Genomic DNA, 14883 nt, shown 5'->3' with positions numbered 1-14883 from the left:
AACGAGGCCTAGGGTGGAGGAAAGTAGGAATGCAAGACTCATTTTTCTGTTTTAGAACACATTTAAGTAACTTCCCAAAGGCCAGAAAATCAGGGACAAAGCTGGGAAGAAACTATGTTTTCTAATGCCAAACTTATTTGTTTGCTTGCTGAATACAATTACCATTTCATCAAGTATTTTTGTGCTTTTTCTCCCCTTCATTCTACTTATTTGGATAAATTTTCAATTTTTGATTTAGAAAAATTCAGATTTATTAACTAGCCAGGTGAGCTACAACTATGATTGGCAATTTGCTTATCTAATGACTTAAGTTAAAACCTAAACTTCAGAAGGTAACATGAATGTCAGCAATTACTACTAAAAACCTATCTCATAACCCTGAAAGTTGGTTACTGAATGTGTGTATTTTTAGATATAATTTTTAGGCCAGTATTTTCAAGTGTCTATGCTAACTGATGTTATAAATATAGTTAGAAATTAGGGAGGGTTCCATGTGTGTTGGGTTGTTTAAACAGTGGGGATTTCCTTTGAAATATTTGAAATTAACATTATACATCATTTTCACTACCAAACTGGCAAAGGCTAAGTCACACAGTGTTGATCAAAGGAAGGCTCAGCCATATTCTCTTGTAGAAGCTGTGGGTATAGAAATAGTTGCAGCCTTTCTGGAAGGTAATTTGGCAATATGCATAACATTGCAAAGGTGATAAGTCTCTGACCCAGTCATACCACTTCTAGGAAACTATCCTAAGTAACTAATTACAAATGTACAAGTTTTGGCTAAGGATGGTCATCACAGCATTGTTTACAATAGCAAAACAATTAGAAATAGCCTATGTGTCAAACATAATATATTGATTAAGAAAGTTATGTACAATCATGTAATGGAATTCTATATTGCCATTAAAAATGTTACCATTCTATGCTATATTGGTTGATGTAAAAGATACCACCGGAAAGAGCAGGTTACAAAATAGTGCTCGGAATGATCATGAGGATGTGTGTGTGTGTGTGTGTGTGTGTGTGTGTGTGTGTGTGTGTGTGGACACACATACACGCATAGGAAATATCTGTAAGCATATACAACAAAATGTTAACAATCATTATTTCTGGGTAGTGGGTGATTTATATTTCCTCTTTTTCCTTATGTAGGTTTTCTAAATTTTTCTTCTGTGAACAAATATTACTATTAGAATTTTTTAAAATGTAACTTTTAATTTTTTCAATATTTAAAAAATTTACGATGTCATTTACAAGAATGGTGAGGGCAGATAGGTGTGTGCACAGTCAGTACCAGTATTGGGTTGTTTATCCCAGTAAGGAAGGGGCCTGCCAGTGGGAGACAGTGCCTAAGACCAGAGTTTGAGAATTTTATAACATCTCCTGGGGAGCCCTCAGGGACTTTAATAAACCACAAAGACCAAGTTACATGCCCTACTATGTGACAGGACTGAGGACAATATCTTTTCTCTCAGTATTTTTCTTTGTATCTATATCCAAAAAAATAAAATACTTCATTTCCAAGAAAACTCTTCAAATCTTTGGAAGGTGCAGGTGATCTTGCAAATCACCTGCTGTTAGTTCTGCTTGTCTTCCTCTCTTCTCATTAGCCAGAGTGTGTGACTTTACTGAAAGATTCATTTTTGGCTCCTTTTTTTGGAGAAAGTCATTCCCTGTGCCCCGTCGATTCATTCTAATTCCTTCTCTTTTTGCCACAGTGTTATCAAATTCATGACTTTCTTTAGTGTTCCACAAAGGTGTCCTGGTATTTTTCCTCCCTCCCTCCCTCCTTTTCCTTCCCTTCTTCCCTCCTTCCATCTTTTCCTCTCTCCTCCCCTCCCAGTAGAAGCAAGAATATCCCTCCTTATGCAAATCCACCCACTCTGTATCTCTGGAAAGCTCTGACTAAGGGCTTGGACAACCATCTTCCTTCATTGATTCCTCATTTATATTTTTGGTGTTTGAAAACTTGAACACTCTGTTCCCAGGGCTTCAACTGAGGATCATGCTATCCCCACACTTCCCACCACAAACTAGCGACAGTTTGGAAAGGTGTATCCATTTTTTGGTTGTCACCAAGACTGTATGATAGTCTTAACATTTAATGAAAACAGTCAGGAATGTTAAAAATCCTGCAACCTATGGGGCAGTTCTGCTCAACAAAGAATTGTTCTGCACCCTTGTTGAGAAACTGCAAAGTGTCCAGGGTCAAAAAGTAAGTGAGCCAAATGCAGTCATCAAGTCCAAAGGGCAAGGGAATAATGGCAAAGAGATGACAAAACCAGAGGGGGAAGCCAGGCAGCCCTGGGGCTGGTGCCAGGCAGGCTGAAGGGACGGCAGTGAGCGTGGCAGCTGTGCCCACAGCTGGTGGTCCTCGGTGTCCACTCTGTAGGGCACAGTGAGTCTGGGCCACTTTCAAAGTTCAGGACAAAGAAGGAATCGACGTGGATGTCATGGGAACCCAGGAAGAAAGAGACTATGTGGCATTAGATTCATCGTTCATTTATTTATTCCAGTAAACAGGTAGTGAGCATGTAATTTTCTGGTGCTGTAGTGAGCAGTAAAAAAAACCCAAACGCATCAGATAATTTGTGTGTCCTGAATGCTAAGAAGTCAACACTAAGAAGTTGGTGCAGTAATGATTTGCCATATTCTAATTTTGGCTGCCCTACATTTGAACCTTATCCTATGTAGGAATTCTTTACCTTTTAAGTCTTGCTGGGCCAGAGGCCATCTCTCATGTGAGAAGCTGAAAATGCTAGATATCTACTTTCCCACTTCCCCTGCAGGCAGGCCTGGAGAGCTGTCCTGGATTTTAAACTGGGAAGTTGTTACGAAAGAGCGGAGGGAGAGGGAAGAAGTGTTTTGCCTGATGAATACTGGGTGCTATTTGGGGCCTCGGTTTCTAGACACAAAGATCTAGAATTTGGATCTTCAGGCTTTCTAGTGATTCAGGGAACTACTCAACATCCTTTGAATACATTCCTTTCTTGCTTAAATCAGCCACAATTAGTTTCTTTGGTAGGTAGATACCAGCACCTACTGTGTACCAGTTGCTGGGAAAACAGATAAATCAGACAACGGTGCTGTGTTCTTAGGATGACAAGCAGGTACCGGGTCAGACTCAGGGAGTGCTGCCATGTGGGCAGAACCCAGAACCACAGACGCTCAGAATAGGACGTGATGATAACCTGTATTGGGCTCAGTGTGTAGGGGAGGCTAAGAGCCAAGGAGGCTAGTGTGAGACAGTGAAAATAAATAAACAAATTAAAAAGATGACGGGTGAAACTTATGGACATTCTGTTACAAAGTGGTACAGAAATGAGTCACCAGATGTGCCAGATCAGCTTGACTTCAGAAGGCAAATGCTGGAAACAGAGATTGCAGTGGGACAGCGACTAGGGAATGCTGGTTTCCTGGCCCGCCTTCCAGGGAAGCGCTATCTGTGGCCTCAGATTTCTCCCTGCTTTTCTGTGAACATAGAGGATGAAGAGCTGTACATGGCAGTCAAACTTTTGGCCCAGTTTATCCATAAATTTCCAAAGATTGTGCTATTTCTTCCATTATAAGTTTGAAATCCTGTGATTCACAGTGTACAATCCAGCCTGCTGTGGTCTGTGCTATTTTGTGTAAATACAATAGAATTTTATTTAATTCTATTAAATAAAATTTAATAGGTGGGGAGGTGGGGGTGAGGTGTGAGTTCAGTGCTCTGATTCCCTTTTGTTACATAACCGTCATTCATTGGGCACCTCTTCCATGCCAGACTCTTTCCCACATATTATCTTTAATATTCAAAACAATGCTCCGAGCAGGTGTTATGGGGTTAGTTTTACAGGCAAGGACCTGTTCTAAGGACTTGTCCAAGATCACAGAGCTGGTTGGTGACAAAAACTCTGAATGCAGGTGAGTCTGGCTCCAATCTTCCCTGCTTTCCATGACACACACCATAGTGTCTCCTTCCCAGTTATTCTAAATCAAGGATCATGTGTCCTACCCTGGGAATAATATGTTCATTGATCCATCTTAAGTTCATAACTCATTCCTGGCAGGTGTGCCTGAGATACGTATCAAGCATTCTTAAGGGGTGGATTATTAAGATCAGTTGCATAATCTGGAAAGATCAGTGGTGAATGAGTGTTTCTGACTTCAACAAAAAAATTGATGATCAAGACACTGGGTTGTGAGACCTCTTCCAGGCCTGATTTCTCTGAATGCTGATTAGCTTGGTTGGTAGGATAGTGCTGTTGCTGGGGGGTAGGGGTAGGGGTGTTGCTCTGAGGCCGAAGGCACAGCAGTGGGCCTGTTAGCTCAGACTTGCCAGACACTCGCCACTGCACCAGGGGGATATGGGCCACCTAGTGTGAGTAGACTGACTGTTAGTGTTAGTGGTAATAATAACAATGAACATGTTTTGAGCACTGACTACGTGTTTGCACTGTATAATGAATGCATTATCTTTAGGCCTCTGCACAAATCTAGGAGGTTCCACGTTTTAAATGAGGAAACAGACTCACGGAGATTCAGCAACTACATCACACAGACAGTAGGTGAGCTATCTGGGGTTCAAACCCAGACCTTTCTGCTTCCAAAGCCCAAACCTAAGGGATCATGTGATATTAATTGTAGATGATCAGTTCCAGGTATACCTATGAAGAATTACTTTAAAGTCATTACTTGCTTATTCAGCAACTACTTTCTAATGCCTACCTTAGGATGGGCAATAGGCTCCTGAACAAAAGAGACATGGCCCTGCCTGTCTCATGGTGGAGGAGAAAAAAATCAAATAAGTACACAAATAAACATAAAATGACAAACCGTGCTATGTGCTATGATGGAAAGGCACAGAAAGGTGGGAGAGGCCATCACAAGGGGACCTAACCTAATCTAGCAGATCAGGGAAGACTTTCTGGGAGCAATAGTGACTGAGTAAATACCAGAAAGATGAGTGTAGTTAACTGCGAGGAAGGGAGGGGAAACGGGAGAAGAAAATTACTGGTAGAATGAAGGGCATGTGCAAAGGCCTGAAGCAGAAGGAAAGAACTTTTAGTCTGTGGTCACTAGACACTGCTGGCCTGGGGGATAAATTTAGTTTGTAGATGTTTGTTTTGGCTCACAGACTCTTCTGGAAAATTTTGAGCCTCAAAGAGGAAATGTTGCGTAAATATTCTGACTTCAAGCTCCTTTTGAAAAAGTATAAGATCTGACAAACCCTTGGCCCTCAGGGCTTCATGGCGACAGTGACAATCAATGAATGTATGATCAGTTTAGGTGGGGCGCACACTCTCCATTTCATCAGTCTTCCTACTCATTATTGTCTCCCCGATGCTGAAGCAAGCTTCAGTTACTACCTGTCATCATGTTTGCACTGTTGCATTTCTTATACTGGAGAATTATTTCTTTGTAACCCTGTCTTGTTAATAAATGAAAGATAGACCAAAAGAACCATGTGCTTTTCCTCAAACTCAGCATGTACCGTATTTCTTGGTGCCTGTGGGCATTTAAATTCCTCCCACTCTTACTTTGGAGGAAACAGAAAAAAGACTAGCAGTGTGTACCACTATTTAATGGCCTAAAATATGTTGACTTTCTTGTCAACTGCAAATCCTTAGTGAGAATAGGACATGCTTTATACATTGTGAACCCCCCACCATGATAGGCATGGACAGCTGAATATACATTTGATTTTTCGTCAAAGGTATAAAAAATGCTGGTTCTACATTTCTAAATGTAGGACAGTACCTGTTTTTAATTGCTACTCAATTTATTAAGCATTTCTATTATATTAAGCACGATAGATCATAAGATAGCCCTTGTCCCAGAAACATATGTTACTTATTCCTTCCTTGGTCAGATAAATTAATCTTGCCATCTCCAAACCACTGTTCCTTACGTATTAGCAAGACAGCACAAATTAATTCTGAACTTCTCCTAAACATTTATAAACATGTCAAGTAATGCAGACATCTCTGGTATGGTATAAGAGTCCCAGGCTGTGATGCAAGAAACCACTTTACTTTATACAATTAACATGTTCCCACAAGACAGAGTGTAAATCACACCACACATTCAGAGCACTAGAGACACTCACTGGGGGAACTTGTGATGAACCATTTTGTAAAGCAGAGAATTTGAATGTAATATGCAAAATCCCTAATTATAATATATACTTTTTGCAAGAGCAAAGCATTCTATTAAGATTTAATAAAGTACATATGCATCATATATGTGATATGATGCCTCCAATGTCAGTTTCCTTATATGTAACTAAAATTAGTTGATTTTTGTGTTTCCCTTAACTTGCTTTCTTTTCTTTTTTCCATGTGTTGTCAGTGTGACTAAGCCCTGTTACAAATCAAGTCTTCAGCTCAAACTCAACCAGCAGAGGGTACTGTTTGAGCATTTAAGTGGACTTCCCATCTTTGTCTTACCCATCCAAAGAAGCAATATCTGAATAATAGCCAGGGACGATATTCAATAGGCAAGGTTCTAGCAAGATAATAGACATCAATGATCATGTTTCAGCATCATTTTACAGGAAACTCCCTTTGTTCTCTGCTGCTCACAAAGGACATTCCATGCAAAACGCACCTGTAGGTAGTGATAAATGTCTATGAAAGGTAGGTGAAGAAGGGTGGTGGTTGTAGAGTAGAATCTGCTTCTAAATTTACCAAGTACTTATATTCCTTTTAGGTTTAGGGTTCTGAATCAAGATATCAGCCCCACGTGTTCTCAGCTTGCTAGTGAATGTTAATGAATAATTCCTGCAGTAACAAATGTCATAATAAAATAATCAGGCAGTCTGTGCACATTGTAAATCAATGAGCACAGATGTCTCCAGATGGAGGGGATATTTGAAGATACTTTACATCTTGCTGGGTTTGGAACGCTTGACGGTTGGCTAGCATCTGTTTATCAAAATAAAGAGAGCATCTCCCCGTTCTGAAATCAAATTCAGCATTAAATATAATTAAATATATTGTAGAAGAAGACTTTGTCCCTTAATGTTTACATAAATTTGATCAATATGTGCATAATAGTGGATCACACATTTCTTAGTAAAATTTATACATTTGTATTTTTACATTAATAATTAAAAACTTTTATCAAAACAAAAACCACACATGGTAACAACAACAAAAAAGATAAAAGCACTTGCACTAAAAAGCAGTAGTTCTCTGTCTACTCCTTATCTTCAGTCTCTTCTCAGATATAAATTTTAACTTTTATAGTATTTTTTCCTTTGGTTCTTTACCTCTGTATCTCTAAGCAATATTCTTATACTGCTAAATCTTGGGTTATTAGTTTTAGGTATTATATGTTGTCTTCCTATGCAGATAGATGAGAATGTAACATGATTAGGTCATTCAGTACCTCCTTTAGTCATATCTCTACTTTAGATCTTTATTGATTACCTATGCAATTTTAGATAAAATACTTATTCCTTTTACAACTTTCAGTGAAACACTTATTCTTTTAACAAGAGAGTTTATTTTGTGTCCCCATCTTTTCAATTCTCCTCTCACATTTCTCCCTCCCAATCTGTACCTCTTGTAATCTGTATTTCTACAATGTCAAGGTTATTAACATTTGACTTCTCTCTCATCATCATTCTACCATCTTTGTCTATCAGTTGATTCTAAAATTGTAAACCAATAATAGTGTTTATATTGAGGCTCAATCTTGTTGATTGCAGTATCACATAGTGTATTATACTTCTTGTACAACTTTTAATTTTTCTGGAGTTTCTAATTGCCTTTTTTTTCTTATACTACTTCCCTTTCTCGTGTTCTAATTTTTGTTTTTTTTGACCATTCAGAGATTTTGTTAAATTTTTCCAGAAACTGCTTTCCTTTGAAGCTCTTCATCTTGCTACTCTTACCTGTACTTTTTATGTAGGCCTGCTAATAGTGATCATCTTGGTGTTACTTTTGTTTCCTCATTTCTGGAACTCGAGTCCTTTGCTTTCTTTGTTTAGTTCTTTTTGCAGCAGTACATACTCATCAAAATTCCTAAGAAAGGATATGTGAGATGCAACTTTTCTGATTGTTTGAATGTGTGAAAATCAGCACATGCAAGTGTGATCTAAGTTCACACTTGAATAATAATTTAATTAGGTATAGAAAATGTAAAATTCCTCAGAATTTCAAAGGCAGTGTTCCTTTTTCTTAATCATCAGTATTGCTGATGTGAAGTTTCATGCCAGCTTGATTCTCATTCTTTGATGATTTGCTTTTTCTTTCTGCTTTTTTTCTTTCGGGAACAATCATCGATGGAGGCCTTTTTACAGCCATTGGTGGGCTATTCCAATCTGAAGTGTTAAATCTTTCTGCTATACAAAATTCTCTTGTATTAATCAAATGAAAAATTTTCTCCCTTCCATTTTTGCTACTCATTTTCCATAATTCCTAATAATTATCTATTAATTCTCCTGATTTGATCCTTTTGTCTTTTAAAATTTTATTTTCTGGGAGAATTTCTTAATTCTGTATTCTAAAATTTCTTTTTCTTTTTTCCTTTGGCACTCATATTCTTTAAATCAAGGTTCCTTCTTAATCTGTTTGTTCTTTTTTCATACTATCCTGTTCTTGTCTTATGGATGCAATGTATTCTTTTTTTTTTTTTTTAAAGAAATTCACGTTCTTTTATTTATTTATTTATTTATTTATGACTGTGTTGGGTCTTCGTTTCTGTGTGAGGGCTTTCTCTAGTTGTGGCAAGTGGGGACCACTCTTCATCGCGGTGCGCGGGCCTCTCACCATCGTGGCCTCTCTTGTTGCGGAGCCCAGGCTCCAGACGCACAGGCTCAGTAATTGTGGCTCACGGGCCCAGTTGCTCCGTGGCATGTGGGATCTTCCCAGACCAGGGCTTGAACCCGTGTCCCCTGCATTGGCAGGCAGACTCTCAACCACTGCGCCACCAGGGAAGCCCTGCAATGTATTCTTGAATCTTTCTAAGGATGTTAGAGTTTCTGTAAAAATTTCTGTTCTTCACATTATATCTTTTTATTTTGGAATCAGTATTTCTGTTTGTTTATTTTGGTCAGAATCTCCCACATTGGGGACTTTTTCAAATGTATGGGAATCTTTGGTTTTTGTTCACATTTTAAAGTAAGGCAAACACCATGACTGGTTTGTGATTTACATAGTGATGAAATCAGCTGTCCCATAAACAGAATTTGGATCTATTTCCTCTATTTTTCAGTCTTATGTGTCATTCCCTCCCCTGTTGTATCTGCATTTTCAGAATTCTGAGCATCTCAATGGTTCTTCTCGGCAGCTTATTTCCATCTCTGTTACTACACCAGCTACTTCCCTTTCATTTTACTCTAAGTTCACTTCTTTATATGCCTTTCATCTGTTAGTATATCTACATCTACTTGTCATCTTCCAAAGATTTAAGTCTTCTATGAGCTAATGACCACTATATATTCTTATCTTATGAGTTTATACCTACTTACATTCTTCATTGACATTTTAATGGGCTTCTGGATGGAAAAGAATATAAATACATGTGTACAATCTGTCATCTTTAACTGGAAGTCCATGTTAATTTTTGAATGCATATTTGTATGATCTGAAATTTCTAAATGCATTTCAGTATTTATAGCCCATGTCATTTGTAAAAATGTATTTTCAGTGGACATATTTAAGATATCTTTTAGCATGTGTCATTTCTCTGGCTATTTTCTTAATATGTGAAGGTAGACTAACAAGCCAAAATTTATTTAATCCTTTTGAGATATTAATTATTTCAAATGATTATATTTGTTCTTTAAAACAACACTGTGGAATAGATATTGCCACAACTCCATTTTACAGATGAGAAATGGATTTGAGTGATAAGCTTAAGATCAGAGAGCTGGTGAGTGCTGGCCTGGTACGTAGATCCAAACCTTTCAGTCCTTTTCTCTGAAGACACAATATGTCTCTTAGATACCACGTAATAAAACCCAATAAATACAACAGCATAAATAAATAATGTAATCTGTCTACAGAATAAATTCCTACTGCCATAAAGCTTCATGTGTTGTTTTAGTTCTATTCTTGGTTGTATTTTTAAAATAATATTTAAAACTATTTCTGAATATTTAGTAAGGATGTAGCATTCCTAACTTCTCCCAGTGAACTCATGGATAACTTCCACTGATAAAATAAGTCGTGTTGTATAAAGGAAGAGCTGTTGTTTCAAAACATCGGGGGCAAGCCTAAGGTAGAGTCAGACTATTCTGATTGTCTTCAACTATTATATACCTTACTACATTTTAGGTCAGATAATTTGGCTCTTAACATTCAAAACTGTATTAATTACGGGATTTTATAACGAGGTTATACAGTGTATGTTTGCCAATTGGGAAAGAAAGATAATTACGCTTGAATGTAGGTCACATTTAAGAAACTCTCTTATCCTAATGGGAACCATGTTTCCTTAAAAATCAAGAATTAATAATATTGAAGAAAGTGGTGTCTCTCTCATCCTGTGACCCAATTCTTCTGGTCCAAGATTTTTTTTTACCTTTTTTTTTGGCGGCATTTCTTAGGAAGAGAAACTTGCATAATTTCCTATAGGCAGTTTGGGCCACTTGTGGTAGCCGCTGAATTGGGTCATGTTGGTTGTAAGAAACTGGTGGATGAAGAATTATCAGGATGTTTACAGGGACATTTCTAGGGTTGATATCATAAGCAGATAATTCTCCTAACTGCCCCCAAAGTGTTTTATGTTGACTTGTATGAGAAGGAGTCTTAGTCTTTGCCCTTGAAAAATTGATGGTATGTTCAAACTGTCAGTGTTTTTTGATTTTGTTTTTTTCTCCTGAGCTTTTTTTTATTTTCAGTATTACCAAATGGCAAATCTAAAGAACATCATTTAAAATGGGAGTGAACTCTCCTCAAAACTAAGGAGTTTGACATAAGGATTTGATATAATTCTGTAGCATGTAAGGAATCTCTGTTGCACCTAATTAACCATTTTAATCGAGGTATGAAAAAATGCTTCACTCGCAAATTTCCCAACCTCTGCCCCACCCCTCCCAAACTCACCCCTCACCACCAGGAGAAAGACTGCAACAAAATAATGGACTGTTTATTAAAATTCATTGCATGGTCAAAAAAGGAACAAAGTTTTCTAAAGGTGTAGCTGGGTTTCCTTGGAATGGTGCAAAGCAGATCTCAACTCCAAAAGCTATGATTTCATCACTATAATTTAAGTGGTTTTAGTGGTTTAACTTGTGTTGGGGTTGGGACAAAATTGCTTTTTAAAAAAGAGAGAGAGAGAGCGAGATCGGTGAGAGAGAGAGGGAGAGAGGGAGAGAGAGAGAGATCGGAGAGAGGGAGAGAGAGAGGGAGAGAGAGGGAGAGGGAGAGAGAGAGGGAGAGAGAGAAGGAGAGAGAGAGGGAGAGAGAGACGGGGAGAGAGAGAGAGGGAGGGAGAGAGAGAGAGAGAGATCGGAGATCTAAATTTTAATTTACCATTTTAAATGGTCTGGGACTTTTGTCAGTTTGAAATGTGCTTATTCCCAGTGATTGTTTTCATCTTTGCCTTATCTTATTATTAATGGAATATTATAGTCAACCAGTCAGCTGATGAACTAGTCTGAGGATGAATTTTGTAGTTTGTGTTTCTCTTTGTCTCGTTTCCATCCTTCAAGAATTAAGGTACTTTAACAAGCTGCTTTAAGGAATTAATGGTATTATAAAACACACTGTACTTTAAGATTCTCAGGCATTTTTTCACTACAGGTGGGAACCAAGCCTTGGAAAGATATATGACACATGAAGGATGATCGGGGCAATGGAAAGATCTAGGTCCTGAAATAACTCCCCTGATTGGGTCCCCTCACCCCTCCTCCCAGCAATTACTTGGCCCTCAGGACTGAGGCTTAGCTAGCCAGAATCCAGAAGTGAGAAAATAAGGTTCTTCCCAGGCCTATTCAGACCCATCTAGATATTAATTTCCACTTTGGAGTTCTTTTGTAATGATGCGTGAGTGGTGTATGAATTCCTCAGGGTTTTGAGTTTTCTGTGAATAAGGAACTCTGAGATCATCTCTTACAAATAGGTGAGCTGTGGCACAGTAATCCAGCTGCTGCTCGTCTTTGGGGTGTAGTATGCTTAGCTAATCCTATTGACTATAATTCTAACCGGGTGGCTCTTGTTAAATCTTTGAGCAAAAGATGTAATCTTTAGGCGAAGGGCACATGAAGAAAATACTCCAACAATTCTTGACACTCCCCAGGTCTCAAAGTAAGAACTTTTTTTTTTTTTTTTAAACGAGATTTATAAGCTACCCAGACAGATCTCCACTTGAAGGCTGAGGTTGGAACCTAACCAGGATAGTAGAAACACTGCTTTTACTGAGCCGGGCATTGTTCAAGTTGTAATGCAGGATGAAGGAGAAGTAATGGATATCATGCCTTAAAGACACGTCTAATTGCTAGGAGATCATTCAGGCAGCGACCCAGTAGTTCTGCCCCAGTGGTTTGTGGGAAGATGTTCTTAAATGCTGGAGAGAAGCAAGACTTATAAAGGGGAAGGATTGTGTTTAGCTGAGTCTCCTTAAATTCTTTTTAAAGCCCTAGGATGACTTGTTAGGGTGTGTACATGACAGAATAAATGCAAGTGTTTCTGAGACTCTAAGACTTTGTAAATAAGGGGATTTTAGGTAGATCTAAAAGAATTTGAGGAAGCAGATATGGTAGGAGTTGGATAAAGAGTCTCACAGGGTGAAAGTAAGTTGAAGATTCTGTCTTTCCCTGTTTGAATAACATTCACTGGTTTGAAATTATAATTGTGAGAACTTTGGAGAAAACTTTAGACTCAAGAGCGAGGTGTCTGTTTTAATATTCAACGTAGCAAGTTATGTCTATGAGGAGATGAGTAATTTTTGGATGATTTTTTGAGTTTTAGAACACTGTATTTGGTAACCCTATTATAAACTTTGGGGTATGTACTGCACTCCATAAAATAGCTAAAACAGTTTGCATTTGTTTTTTAGTGGCCAGAGCCATTATATGCTGTAGCACTTGGATTTGATCCATAATGCTTCGTAGTCTAACGGCAGTCTCTAGAGCCCAGAGCCCTGGGACTGATTCCAACCAAACAGTAGGTCAGCACTGGAAAAGAAAGAAGTTGTTGCCCAGATTGCCACAAATGGAAATGAGAGAAGAGAAATGCTTATCAGGGTAAATAAACTCAAAGCCTTATTATTAGGAAGGGGGTGGCGAGTGGGCAGAAGGAGACATAGGCACAGGGCTGACATTTACTGAGGACTCACTCAGTGTCTCACACATTATTAGATGCTTTTATGTATCAGTTCACCTAGTCCTCACTAAATCCTAAAGGTTTGATTGTGTTCATTATTACAGAGAAGGAAACTGAAGAGAGAGGTTAAGAAAATTGCCCAAGGTCACACAGCAAGCATATGGTGACATTTGTTAACTCTTAATTATACCTACCTGCCATAGGTAGGTATAATTTAGGTGGGTTGTTATTAGTGTCTGCTGTAGATCTATAACTGTTTAGATCAATGTACAATGGCCATGGGTGATCAAATCATTCTGTCTTCTGAAGCTTCAAAAAGTCAAGGTAGAAAATTCATGGAACCTTGATAATCAGAATTAATCACACACCTTTGGCTTTATTCAGTCATTCAACAAATATTTATTGAGCTCCAAGTGCGTGCCAGGTCCTGAGCTAAGTGATGGTACTGCAGCAGAAGAGAGATGCAATTCTTATACTCTGGAAACAGTAGACAAGTAAAGAGGTAAACACATTCACATCCACGAAGGGACTAGTTCAGTGAGTGGAAACATAATGTTATCCTGATATGCCAGGTTGCCACTGGAATGAGATGCACAAGTAACCTGATATTCTGGTTATTTACACAGACTTTATCAGAAGTGGATCTGGCTTCATTGCATGGCAAATCTCCAGATGAGGATGCCCTCATCCATGGACTGTTTCATCCACGGGTGAGCTGCTATAAAATTGTTCTCCTCATCCTTCTCTGTATATACCACTCAACCTGTTGCTCCTTTAGTTTTCCTAGTCTTTTCCTCTGGGGGACTTGCTTGATTTCACTGATACTAAAAGGGGAGTAGTAGAGCACTTCAATAGGGTTGTACCATCTCCATTTGGGGTGGGGGTAGTTTTTCAAGAAAGGGAATGGATTTTTCTTCTTTTAAAGGTCACACTGTTTTGATTTAGCATGCCCATGAAAATGTAGAGATTAATTAAACATTTGCAAATTAATATAATAAAATTTATTTAAAAATCTATCAAACAATACTGAATATTTTTAAAGGTATATACGTATGCAGAAAAACATCTAGAAGGAGACACACCAGACCCTGGGGAGAAACTTGGGATTGCAGCTGGTGGCCAAAAGGGGTTTTGTCTGATTCATGCTCTTATAATATTTTACCTGGAGAATGTATTTGCATATTATTTTTATAATAAAAAATAATAATGTGAAAAGAGGTAACTTGAATGGAGAGCAGCTAGGAAGCTGTTGTAATAGTCCAGAAGAGAGATGATTATGATCTGAAATAAAAGACAGTATTGCCTAGTGATTGAGAATGAGAGCTCTGATTCTAGACTGCTTGGGCTTGAATGTGCTCTCATACTCACCAGCTACATGCCAACTGGGTAGATTACCTAACCTATTTGTGTCATGGCAATTTCATCTATAAATGAATATGCAAAAAATAGCACCTACTCATAGAGTTGTGATAATTAAGTGACTTAGTACATGAAAAGTGCTTAGAACAATGGTTAGTAAGTCCTCTGTGAATACTAGCTATTATTTTAGGGGAGATAGACAGGATTGGGTTGGGAGAAATGGGAAGAGTGATGAATAGCTGAAGATGCTAGTACCTTGGATACC

This window comes from Eschrichtius robustus, chromosome 13 (genome assembly GCF_028021215.1).
Source record: "Eschrichtius robustus isolate mEscRob2 chromosome 13, mEscRob2.pri, whole genome shotgun sequence".
Classification (NCBI taxonomy): Eukaryota; Metazoa; Chordata; class Mammalia; order Artiodactyla; family Eschrichtiidae; genus Eschrichtius; species Eschrichtius robustus.
This window is presented reverse-complemented; position numbering follows the sequence as displayed.